The sequence below is a fragment of the Ochlerotatus camptorhynchus genome, unplaced genomic scaffold (assembly GCF_037179485.1).
Source record: "Ochlerotatus camptorhynchus isolate MF236.1 unplaced genomic scaffold, CSIRO-AGI_Acam_v1.1 ptg000144l, whole genome shotgun sequence".
NCBI classification, from domain to species: domain Eukaryota; kingdom Metazoa; phylum Arthropoda; class Insecta; order Diptera; family Culicidae; genus Ochlerotatus; species Ochlerotatus camptorhynchus.
The window spans coordinates 2,215,147-2,228,068 of record NW_027040634.1 but is presented as its reverse complement, the minus strand read 5'-3'; the positions used below and the strand labels follow the sequence as shown (position 1 = coordinate 2,228,068).

Genomic DNA, 12,922 nt, shown 5'->3' with positions numbered 1-12,922 from the left:
CCAAACATCCGTCCAGGTTTCAACTGTTTTTTATACAGTCGGTTCAAGATTGAACAAGCGTGTGGGAGCAGGGGTAGCTGGTCCAGGGATTGATATCTCAATATCCATGGGTTACTGGCCAACCGTGTTCCAAGCAGAAATTCAAGCAATTCTGATAGCAGTATTAGCAGCATTAAATGCTTTAAAATCAGCAACATGCAAATCCATATTCTTATGGGAATGTGCAATGTCACTTCAAAAAATTGGCCTATCAAAACCAAGTAAACATATATTGGGCCACTGTGGAATTGAAGGGAATGAAAAAGCCGATACGTTAGCCAGGCTAGGATCATCTCAGCAATTCATAGGACCAGAACCATTCTGCAGAGTTTCTACTTGTTCTCTTGAAATGGAGATCAAGAAATGGAAAAAAATGAAAGTGGAGACCAATTGGAACAACAATTCCATTGCTAGGCAGTCGAAACGGTTCATAATTCCGAACATTTCAATGACTAGCAAAATTCTTGAATTATCAAAGAAAGATCTCAGTGTCTATACTGGTTTGATAACAGGACATTGTCCATGTAAATATCATTTGAAACTAATAGGAAAACTTCAAGGGAAATGTGTCGATTCTGTGGTATAGAAAAGGAAGACTCTGAACACCTGCTATGCTCTTGTGCAGCAATCTTCAATAAAAGGCGTATTTTTCTGGATAAGGGGCTGGCAGAACCCTTTGATATTAGCAATGCAGGTCCCAGTAAAGTAGTACATTTCATTCGAAATGTAATACCTAGCTGGGAAAATACTTTTGGTTAGTCTATGTCGGTCGTTTCACAAAATAGTGATACGACATAACTGATAAAGCAATATAAAAACGGGGAATATCACAATAGATCAAAGCAATGGTCGCAGTGATGGATATACCCAACACGGAAAAAAAACGGTTGTGGGGCTGCCAACAGCGGAAAAAAATAATACTTCAGGCTGAAAATTTTCGAAAAAAAAACTGGAAAGTTGCTCAATAACATACTGAAACTCGAAGTGATTAAATTTATTCTAATGTTCTAAAAAATTAACAAAAAATTCCCTTCTTTAGGAGATTTCAACAGGTGTACCCCCTTAAAAAAAAGGAAAACTCCTTTGAACTGCAAGGAATTATGTTGAAGTTCAGAGAACTTTATTGAAGCTAGGTCAAATTTCCGGGAACTGTGAATAAAATATAGGACAAACCTATTAACAAGTTCGGCAATCTTGGGAAAAATTTAGTTCTAATATGTATAAGCTATAAACAACTGAGAGCGAACTCTTATTTTTTCCTCCTCAAGACAGATTGAAATCAATCAGTGGAGCTGGTGGTGTAGTGGTAAGCGTGACTGCCTCTCACTTCAAAGGACCTGGGTTCAATCGCAATCGGGATTTTCTGAGGCAAAAAATCTCTGTACACTCCTAGTAAAGCCTCTAGTCCCCGGTCCATAAGTTGATGAGTCGATGGTAGGGTGAGATCTACCTCCCTAGCGTTGGTAGCATTGGTACTCAGTACGGAAAACAAATCAAGGGAAAATAAACTGTCTGTCTGGTTGCATCAGTAAAAAAAATTTAAATTTGTTCTGAAAATTTTCAAAAATAAAGTCGAATTGTAGCTTAAGAACAAACTGAAAACCCGATGTGATTGCATTATTCTAATGTTCAAAAAAAATATATCAAAACACCTCTTTTTAGAGATCTCAACAGATATAACTTGAAACAATTATTTTAAAGATTCATTTTCAATCTAAATTCTGATTATCATGAGAGAGAGAGAAGGATTAGTAATTTCCATTTAATTCCACTACCTTATTTGCTTATCCTTGACAGATACGCGTATTTCATCTCCAACGCGCAGACTTCTTTAGTGTCTTGTACTAATACTCGACTGAAGAAAAACATCGCATTTACCGAATATATATTAACACAGGTACATTTTACTTAGAAACTAGGTAAACTTAAATTTAATTTCCTGTGGGAAATTAAGCAAACTTTAAACGAAGTTGCTCACCAAATCGTGTTGCATCGTGATGGATGACGAAACTTACGTCAAGGCCGACTTCCGTCAACTTCCTGCGTAAGAATATTTCGTTGTCAAGTCTAAGTTCGATGTTCCGGAGGATGTTAGAAAGAAGAAATTTTCAAAATTTGCAAAGAACTTCCTGATCTGGCAGGTGATTTGCGGATGTGGTGAAATAAGCGCTCCCTTTATCACTTTCGGAACAATCAACGGTGCGATTTACACGGAAGAGTGCATTAAGAAGCGTCTCTTGCCATTCATAAGGAAGCACAAAGGATCAACTCTGTATTGGCCTGATCTAACATCCTGCCACTACGCTCGAAACGTGTTGGAGTGGTACCGAACCAACGGAGTCAATTTTGTGTCAAAAAATATGAATCCAACCAAATTCATCAGAACAGCCCAAAACTATTAAAATAGAGCGGGAGTTGAACACTGGGAAAATCGGTTGTACAAAATTTGATGGGTGGAGTAAAAAGGAAGGTGCGGGAATTCGAGATGAAAGACAAAATTGAATAATACAAGTATTGTAAATTAACGGCACCGGTGGTGTAGTAGTAAGCGTGATTACCTCTCACCCCAGCAGGCCTGGGTTCAATCCCAGTCGGCGCCGCCGGGATGTTCTGAGGCATAACATCTCTGATCACGCCTTCCTTCGGATGGGAACCCGGATAAAAATAACCATAAAATTACAATAAACTACCAATAAAATACAATAGACTCTATTGTTGACAATTAATCTTATTTTAATTCTATTGTATTGGTCAGATAGTTAAATAGTCACCACAATAGGTTTACAACAAATTCTATGGAATCAAAATTTTGCACAGTAAAAAAACAATAAAGTTTATTGTAATGAGATCAAATTTGTTAGAGAAAAAATTGATAACAACCCCCCTTTTCTATTGTAAATGTCTCATAAACAATAGATTATATTGTACAGAACAATAAGTTCTATTGTATTTTTATTGTTTTTGACAATAACATTTATTGTTGCTACAATAGGTTTTATTGTATTGTAACAATAGGTTCTATTGTTTTTGTATGGTAAATTTTTATTCGGGAAGTAAAGCCGTTGGTCCCCGGTTCATGAGTTGATGGGTCGATAGGTAGGGTCCAGGTGTGGGAGCTGCCTTCCTGGCACGTCGGTAGCATTGGTGCTCAGCACGGAAAACAAGATCGACGGAAAAAACAAACCAAAGGAAAAAAAAGTATTGTAAATCATAGCTATTTAGTAGATTTTTATTCCCTGAAAATTTCAAGAAAATCCGACAATCGGTTTAATTTTGGTGAGTGTGTACCATTTTTATCGAATACACCCTTTGCATGGCAACATCTAGTTTATCTTCCAGAAATACCAAACCCCATGAGTAATGCAATCCCATTTTTTCGATTTTTAGCTATTTGAGCTCAGAGATGCCATGCGCATGTGGAAAACATCTTCGTTGAGATGGACGAAATGTCTTCACATGTTACTTTTCAAATTAGCGACCGGAAGGTGGGTTGGATGTACTAATTTATAAAGTAGTGTGTTTACAGAAGTTCAGATAAGTTAAAGGAACTTTATTTGTGAGCGTTGTAGAACTTCAAGAAACTTTGTAGATCTTCAGAAAACTTCAGAGGTAGCTGCATTGAAATTCAAAAGAAACTGCAGAAAAGTTTCTAGAAATCCAGCAAATTTTATAGAAGCTCTGCGAACTTCAAAGCACTTTAGTTAACTTCGTAGGAGTGCAGAGATTATTTAAAAGTTCAGCGAAACTTGTAGAAGTTTTGTGATCAATGTATAACTTCATTATACTTTGTAAAAAATTAGCGAACTTTGAATATTGAGATATGATTTAATTTTAAAAACTGTTTTATAATTTCTGAGAATTTTGAAAAATTTCGGTGATTTCGTAGAAATTCACCACCAAAAAATTCAGGAAACTTCGTAAAAAGTGCGGGATCTTCGTAGAGCTACACAGAAGTTTGTGGAAAATCAGGGAACATTAAACAATTAAGTTTAAGAGACTTCACAGCAGTTAAAGGAACATTGTTTAACACTCCGAACACGGTGCCTCCGCTGAAGTGTGTAACAGTAAATTATCAAAAGATGAAGATGCTAATTTCAAATAACAGATGAGGAGATGCACGTATAGAGTTGATAGTTCCGTTAGAGTACGGCAGTGTGAAAATTGTATATAGAGAGTAGAAAGCGAGCAAGCATAACTTTTAGGAAGGTAGAAATCGGGTTGATAACTCTCTTTATCAGAGATATGGTGAGGCGTAGCACATCAATTACTGTCATTGGCCGAAAGATACAGTAGCAGCACCTACCCTACCAGTGCCTTCTTGAGATTGTCAAGTCGACGATGACAGGAGCACATACCGTGGTAGAGGTAACAATAGCTGCAATTTCCAAACCTACGACTGGATGCCTCCCTTCAGATAACAACTTGAGTGCGGTACAATCGATAGAACTGTTTCAAACACATCGTCGGTACATGAGCAAGTCGGTGATCATCTCTTTTTGCCAGTGGTGCGGGATACCCCTCACCATCCCTCTCCAACGGGGGAGTTTGGTAAAGAAAGATGATCAACCCGATTTGTACCTTCATTCATAAAAGTTGTCCTTGCTCGCTTTCTACTCTCTTTAAAAACAAATTCACACTACCGTACTCTAACGGAACTATCAACTCTATACTTTCATCATGTACTCCTCATCTATCGTATAAATATTACCACTCTAGTCTGTTATTTGAAATTAGCATCTTCAACTATGTAAATCGTTAAATTCACGCACAAGTAATACAAACAAATAGGTAAAGTAAATTATCTATATTTGAAAAATCATTTGTCAGAAATTTATCCATGAATTTTAAATCTATTGTCACCGAATAAATCTTTAAAGTATGTAGTTTAAAATGGCGCCAAAAGTTTTGATATTAGTCAATAAATGGTTGAGCTATGGTTTTTCAAACATTGCAAGTTTGACGTTACACATTATTCGGAGTATTAATTTCATAGAACCTCATAAATGCTTGGGACCCTTCTTATAATTCCAAGGCACTTCATTGAATTGTATGGACTTTGAATTGTTAAAGGAATTCCGTACAAGTTCTTAGTGGAACTTTGCAGAAAATCAACGAGAAAGGTAGAAGTGCAGCGAACTTTGCAAAGTTTAGCAAATTTAGCAAATTACGGAGAACTTCAAGGGTCTGCGTAAACCTTCCTAGCAGTGCAGGAAATATTGATATATAAAAATAAAATTCGAAGAAAATAAGATAAATGTCGTTCAGTAAACTTCTAAAAACTTCAGGAACCTAATTTACAACTGCTTGTCATAGATCTTACTTCAACAAATCTCAATGAACTTCCAGGAAGTTTTTAGTACTTCGATTATCATTAAGGATTTCCCGATGTTCAGATATATTGGATTCAAAGGATGAGAATTTGCGGAGGTTCGGTGAAGCTCATAGATGCTCTGAGTTCTTGGTGGAAATAAAACTGCTAAAAGATGGAGCTTGGAGTAAGTTATCTAAACATTGTCTTGTTTTCCGTGCTGAGCACCAATGCTACCGACGCCAGAGAGGCAGCTCCCACACCTGAACCCTACCTATCGACCCATCAACTCATGAACCGGAGACCAAAGTTATGCATCAGAACATCCCGACGGCGTCGACTGGGATTGAACTCAAGACCAGTCTTGTAAGCGGTCACGGTAGTCGACACATTTTCTGTGATAATCGACTGCCTTTGCCTCCGACACTTGCAAAACAAGCTATCATAGTACAGTACCAAACTCAAATGTCATTTGATAGGCTCTGTCATACGGCACTGTCGCCGAAGACCGTCACGAATGTATGTATTTTAGTTTCTCTCATTATGAGAGCTGCTGATGTTGTGCTTGTGTGAATTCTGAAAAAATCAAGCAATGATGTCCTAGGAATAACATTTCTGATCAGAAATGGTTTAACTTACACCAAATTGAGGAATTAGAACAAAATCAATCATATCATATTATAGTTATTTGATCATTTTCTTTTTGCTCGAATGTTATTCTACCGGTTGTGTTGTGTGAGAGAGACGACGGTAGAGCATGAGAGTACGAATAAAAACAGACTGTCGCGCATGACAACGAAGCGAGTGTCGTAAAAAACGTCAACAGTTTCAACCTCTGCTCAAGACTGCTGGGGTGAGAGGTAATCACGCTTACCACTACACCACTGGCGCCGCTGACTTTGTAGAAGTTGAGGAAAGCTTCTAGAACATAAAGGAATGTTGTAGTTCAGGCAACGTTTTTGAAGTTATAGGATATTTGCTCATATAAGTTACCTAGACGGTTGATCAAGAAGTATTCAAAAGATCTCCAACTAATCGAAGGTTTCAGTAAGAAGAAGTTTACAAATTAAAGCCAAATTCTTCTTCAATTTCAACAAGTCTTCAAAAATCTTCATCAAACTAAATCTCTAAAACGTCTGCGGAAAAAATATGTCTTCGCAGAATTTCAAATGTCTTCAAAATGAAGACCTATCTTAAATCTGACATCCCTAGTTGAGCTAATCTATCTTGAGTTAATGAGACTAACTCGCCATGTATACCACCCAAGTAACCACCAAGCCCGTTAATAGCCTGATAAGGGCTCTTTTTAGCGGCACCGGTGGTGTAGTGGTAAGCGTGATTACCTTTCACTCCAGCAGGCCTGGGTTCAATCCCAGTCGGCACCGCCGGGATGTTCTGAGGCATAACATCTCTGATCACGCCTTCCTTCGCAAGGGAAGTTTATTTATTTATTTATTTATTTATTTATTTATTTCATCAACCGATGTAGACTAGTACAAATACATATACAAATTTGTTTTTCTTATGAATATTAAAAAATATATTGTCAGCTATTATATTTTTACTTCCTACGAGTTATGATTCCGTATGGAGTTAAAATATTGTTTTAGTTTATGCCGAGACATTGAAAAGTCAATGGTTTCGCAGTATTGATTGTAAGACGCCATCATGCGATTTAATGGCCCAAATTTTGCATAATTTGTGCGATGATGGGTTACGGCAAATAAATTTCGATTTCTGAGTTGTCGAGTAGGTACATAAAAATTTAATTTTGATAAAAGTTCTGCTGAGTTAATGCGCTGCGAAACGATATCGTTTACAAACGAAACCATTGCATATTCACGACGCTCTTTTAATGTTTGTATGTTTATAAGCATGCAGCGTGCTTCATATGATGGAAGAGGAAATGATGTCCAACCTAATTTACGAAGGGCATATAATAGAAATTGCTTTTGTACTGATTCTAATCTTTCTTCGTGCGTGATTGAAAATGGAGACCATACAATGCTGCAATATTCCAGTATTGACCTCACATAGGCAATATATAGTGTTTTAATTGTGTAAGGGTCCTGAAAGTTATAGCAAAAGCGCTTGATAAAGCCTAGCATGTTATTTGCCCTGTGAATAATTGTATTGTAATGGTCTATGAAAGTTAGCTTAGAGTCTAAGATAATCCCTAAATCCCTGACTCTTTCACATTTTTCTACATTCTGATTTCCTAATGCAATTGAAATGTTTGATGGTGTTCTTTTTCTGCTAAATGATATTAAGTTGCATTTTTTTACATTCAGTTCTAATAGGCTTTTTTTACACCATGTGTAGAATATGTGTATTTCACTCTGGAATATATTGATGTCTTCATCATTTTTTATTTCCAAAAAGAGCTTCATGTCGTCGGCATAGATTAGCAATTTTATTTTTTTGAGAATGAAGGAAATGTCGTTTACGTACAGAATAAAAAGAAGAGGTCCCAGATGAGAGCCTTGCGGGACTCCTGAGGTGACTTGAATTGGGGTCGATTTCTTTCCGTTGAATTTAATTATTTGTTGGCGGTTAGTTAAATATGATTCAAGCCATTTCAGGAGTCCTGGCTCAATTCCAATTTTTTTCAATTTGAAAAGAAGCATTGGTATGTCAATTCGGTCAAATGCCTTGCTAAAGTCTGTATAGAGAGCTTCTACGTGGTTTCCATTATCCATTGCATTTAATGAATAGTCTATAAATTCAAGTAAATTTGTCAAGGTCGAACGTCCTTTAAAGAAGCCGTGTTGCATGTCAGTAATTCTATTTTTGGTTTGAAGAAATAATTTTTCATTTACAATTGCCTCGAAAAGCTTTGGAATGCAAGAGATAATGGCTATTGCACGATAATTACGTACGTCAGATTTTCGGCCAGATTTAAAAATAGGTACTAAAAATGAGCTTTTCCATATTTTTGGGAAGGTTCCGGATTCCAGTGACATATTAAAAAGCCAAAACAATGGAGCAGTGAGTTCCATTGCTAGACTTTTTAAAAATACTGGAGGAATTCCGTCAGGTCCAGGACCTTTTGAGGCGTCTAAATTCTTTAAAGCCTGCAAAATATCCTGCACTTGAAGTTGATTGACGCCAATGTCCCTTGAAAATTCTGGATGAAATGCAAAATAATCGCGGTCGCGATCTTCATCGGAAAATGTCGCATAGATTTCTTGAGAAAAAATTGCAAAAAGCTTACAATTTTTTTCCGAGCTATCCCCGACACGTTCGTCAAGATGCATTATTGATGGAAAATTGTCAGATTTTAATTTGGTTTTTACGTAATTAAAGAAAGTAAAGCCGTTGGTCCCCGGTTCATGAGTTGATGGGTCGATAGGTAGGGTCCAGGTGTGGGAGCTGCCTCCCTGGCGTCGATGGCATTGGTGCTCAGCACGGAAAACAAGATCGACGGAAAACAAATCAAGGAAAAAAAGGACTCTTTTTGCAATATACGGCTGATACACGGCCATGCTTGGCATGCACAGTTGTACACACCAACTGCTCATTTTTTAATAACTTTTCGTTCAGTTGTTGACATTTGTTTTTCTATAAAGTAATTGATAGATTAGGATCATAGCTTACTAAAGATATGCAAAGAGTAGGCAAATCTTAACAATTGAATCAACTTCAATGAATTTTTACACTAAAGTCCGAGATATGCAGTGAGCATTTCTCACTTGATTTTTACAACACAAAAACAAATACAGTTTATTACTGGAATTAAATCTACTTTTTCTTACAAACCTATAAAAAGCTTAAACTTTATTCTATCTACTGCTTTAAACAGAACTATGTTTTGTCAACTGTGTGCAAAGTTATTAGCTTTGAATTTTTATATCGGCCTTATATCAACATTATATTACACATTGCACAGTGAATAAGTGGGCTTGATGGTTACTTGGGTGCTACAGTATTAAACGTGTAGGTTGAATCACATTACAGTTGTCCGTTATCAATACGTTTGTGCAATGTTTCCAACAACAGCACTTCCATTGCATCATAGACAGGATAATGACCTTTAACGATTTTGCCACACATGATAGCATTTGAACCACTAGACTGAAGATTACCTCAACTTAGTGTTCTTCATAGTCATTAATTTAGAGATTACAACCCGCATGATTTCCTAGACCGGACTGGAAATCGAACATGACACCTATTGCTTGAGAATATGTACCGTAAGACGGGGTTACATTGGCCCTAGGGGCTGACATTGGGCCAAAGTTAACAAACGTCTATTTATGCAAATATCATGAATATACAAAAATTGATGTCTAGCACATGTTTCTCGAGATCCTCTAATAAAGTGTACAAAACATTATCCAGTGGTTTTATTTAAATAGTGCTGTAAAGTTAAGTGTCATAAATAGTCGCAAAAACACAATTTTTAAAAATGTCCAAAAGCAAACTAAATTTTGAACACCCTTTATATGGATAGCCGATGGTTATAAAAGCTATATACAAAGTACATTGTAATAATAACCAAGTGTACTCCTAATAGCTACGTTACATTTCCATATTTTTTATATATTTTAAACAAATTTATGTTTTGGCGCAATGTCACCCCCTTTAAGGTTTTACATTGGGATTTTTCCTTATAAGAGAGTTGTATAGATTTTTCTCTTTTACTTTTCTTTACTTTACTTTGCTTTACTTTACTTTACTTTACTTTACTTTACTTTACTTTACTTTACTTTACTTTACTTTACTTTACTTTACTTTACTTTACTTTACTTTACTTTACTTTACTTTACTTTACTTTACTTTACTTTACTTTACTTTACTTTAGTTTACTTTACTTTACTTTACTTTAGTTTACTTTACTTTACTTTACTTTACTTTACTTTACTTTACTTTACTTTACTTTACTTTACTTTACTTTACTTTACTTTACTTTACTTTACTTTACTTTACTTTACTTTACTTTACTTTACTTTACTTTACTTTACTTTACTTTACTTTACTTTACTTTACTTTACTTTACTTTACTTTACTTTACTTAACTTTACTTTACTTTACTTTACTTTACTTTACTTTACTTTACTTTACTTTACTTTACTTTACTTTACTTTACTTTACTTAAATCTTTGGGTTTTGTTAGTTAGGTAGGTTCCGATTCTACACATTGTAGTTTCATTTTTATGTCTGTGATCTTGACATCTTACCTAGGAGATGAGTACTTAAGGGGGTTAAATTTTGATAATCCTTCAGTGGGAATGACACTGATAAAGACTGCACATTGTAGTCGAAACACGTGTCTGTCATAGATACCAAAATTAATGAAGTGGAACTAAATGGAAAATAACCTTTTTTGCTGTTCTACATTGGCCTATTTTTTTAATTTAATTTTAGTAAAACGAGAAAACAATTTCAATCAAGCATTTCCTTGTGAAGGTTGTCAGAAAGAGAACTAAAAAATTTGATTTTTTGGCCCAATGTCACCCCCACTTACGGTATCGTGCATTAGTCGACTAGGCTAACTGAAGCCTCTAAAAAGTCAATGACGCTCCTTAAATGGCTCGGCTACAATGCAAGACCATGCCGGAGATGGCTGGGTTCGATTCCCGGTTTGGTCTACGAATTTTACGGATTGTAAAATTTGTGGACTACCCTGGGCATAAGGTATGATTGTACTTTCCACACAATATTAGTGCAAAAATAGTACTGACTTCTTCGTAAGATCTGTGGAACTGTGGAACTGCTCAAAGAACTTTTGAAAACTTGTATACCATCACTAACTTTGCATTAGATTTTACCACCTTTGAGTTACTAATCCATTTTCAAGGACATGTGTCAAAATGAAGCACCCCGTTTCAAAAGATTAGCAAAAGTAATGATCGCTATCAAATTTGTAACTCCGATTTAGCTGCCATTTTCTCTAAAATTCATGAGCTTATATTGCACTGAATCATTTTCAAATGACATGCCACAGGCACATTTTACATTCCTGCACATAATTCAATCAATATCCCTCGCTACCCACGGCTGTGCCTTAAACCAGAAACCATTTACAACCTTCAATAGCCCCCTCGGGATGCTATTCCAACGGTCCATTCGCCCTTCGATATGATATCAAGCTCCATGCCACTGGAAATGCTATGAATATTCAACGAATCTATTATAAAGCACAATAAATCATACTATTTTTCCGTCGTCTTTCCCTTCACTTTCAGAATTACGCTCGCCTGAATCCTACTGGGAACCAACCAACCAACCATCCAACTAGAGCACCAAACTAAGTCGTCGTCGTTGTCGTTTTCTGATGGAATCTCGCGTGTTCCGGATGTTGATGCAAACCAAGTGAACCAGAAACCAAAACAACTCGTCTGCCGCTGCTGCTGCTGCTGCACTGAGCATCACTGCAGGAGGACCATGTATAGTGGTCGCCACCCCGGGGAGAAATGAAGAGTACTAATTTCAAAGAGTGGCCAGCCCTCCCGCTGAGACATTCGGACTCGAAGCAGCAGAAGAAGCACAAAAACACCAACACCCAAGTGTGTCCCTCTTCAGCCGCTGCAGGAAGCAGTTTTCCGCTTCGGTAGGAAAAATCGACATTAGACAGTCGGAGATGGGAGGCGAAGAAAGGGAATGCCAACAAAAGGGAGCTAGAGTTTGTTAGTTTTTGCCATTTAGGGAAAATCCCTGCGGGAGAGGAGTCCTCTTCCTTTCCTTGTGTGTCGAAAAACGTGAAGAAGCGAAAAATCCTAGAACAAGCAACGAGAAGATGTGAAATAAAATAATAGTCAAAAAGTAGTTCGACAAATAACACTCCTTAGGGGGAATATGAGCTGGAACAGAACCAGAACTAGAACGACGGCATCGGCGATCGGGGGAAGTGGTAATGTGCAGGAATGCGACAACTCAGCGTCGGTGACTCGTGGGAAAAGGATTGTGAGTTGATTGCGAAGCAACCCGTAACGATGTACGGATGCAAATAAAAGTCTGAGCGGGGGGAAGAACGGTTAAATTTTATATGTTGTCCGGCGTAGCAGAAATAGAGCAGTCATATTCGGTGCCATTTTTCGGTGGTTGAATTCAATTGTGAACGTGCAAAGGAAATCCAAACGACTGGACACAATCGGTGAATTGTTGGTGGAGGAGATTTTTTTTTTTTGTTCGGGCTTCAAATAGACCACCGAAGGCGTAAATAGCGAAAAGCGCCTTTGTATTTTACGGTTTGTGGAATTCAATAAAATACGGGCAAAACGGGCGATAGGGAAATCGGCTTCCTCGAGCGGGCAGTGGAGAGTCTGGCGAGTAAATAAGCTGCTTGAGAGGAATCGTTTTTTGAATAAATTTCCCTCTATTGTTTCCGATTTTTCACTCGTTGTATCGTCAATTTACTCCGGAGTATTATTCAAGAAAAAAGAAATCATTTTTATTGTCATTAAATAGAAGCACTTATTCGCGATAGGAAAAAAAGAACAGTGATAGCAAAGATGTCACTGTTGGTGATTTTTTTTTTTTTTTTTTTTGAGAATGTTATTGCATCAGTGAATTTGTTCTTTCGGACAATCCAATTCTATAAGAATGCTAACGCATAATGCTGAGTTTTGATCC

At 36.9% G+C, this 12,922-nt stretch overlaps 1 protein-coding gene across 1 annotated transcript in view; it reads left to right on the top strand.

Annotated features, from left to right (window-relative positions):
• Positions 1-11,833: 11,833 nt before the first annotated feature.
• Positions 11,834-12,922, top strand: part of LOC135700887 (uncharacterized) — a 139,801-nt gene continuing 138,712 nt past the window's right edge. Inside the window, exon 1 of the mRNA XM_065221545.1 lies at positions 11,834-11,900. The gene's annotated coding sequence lies outside the window, so the exon portion shown is untranslated. The remainder of the gene's footprint in view (positions 11,901-12,922) is intronic.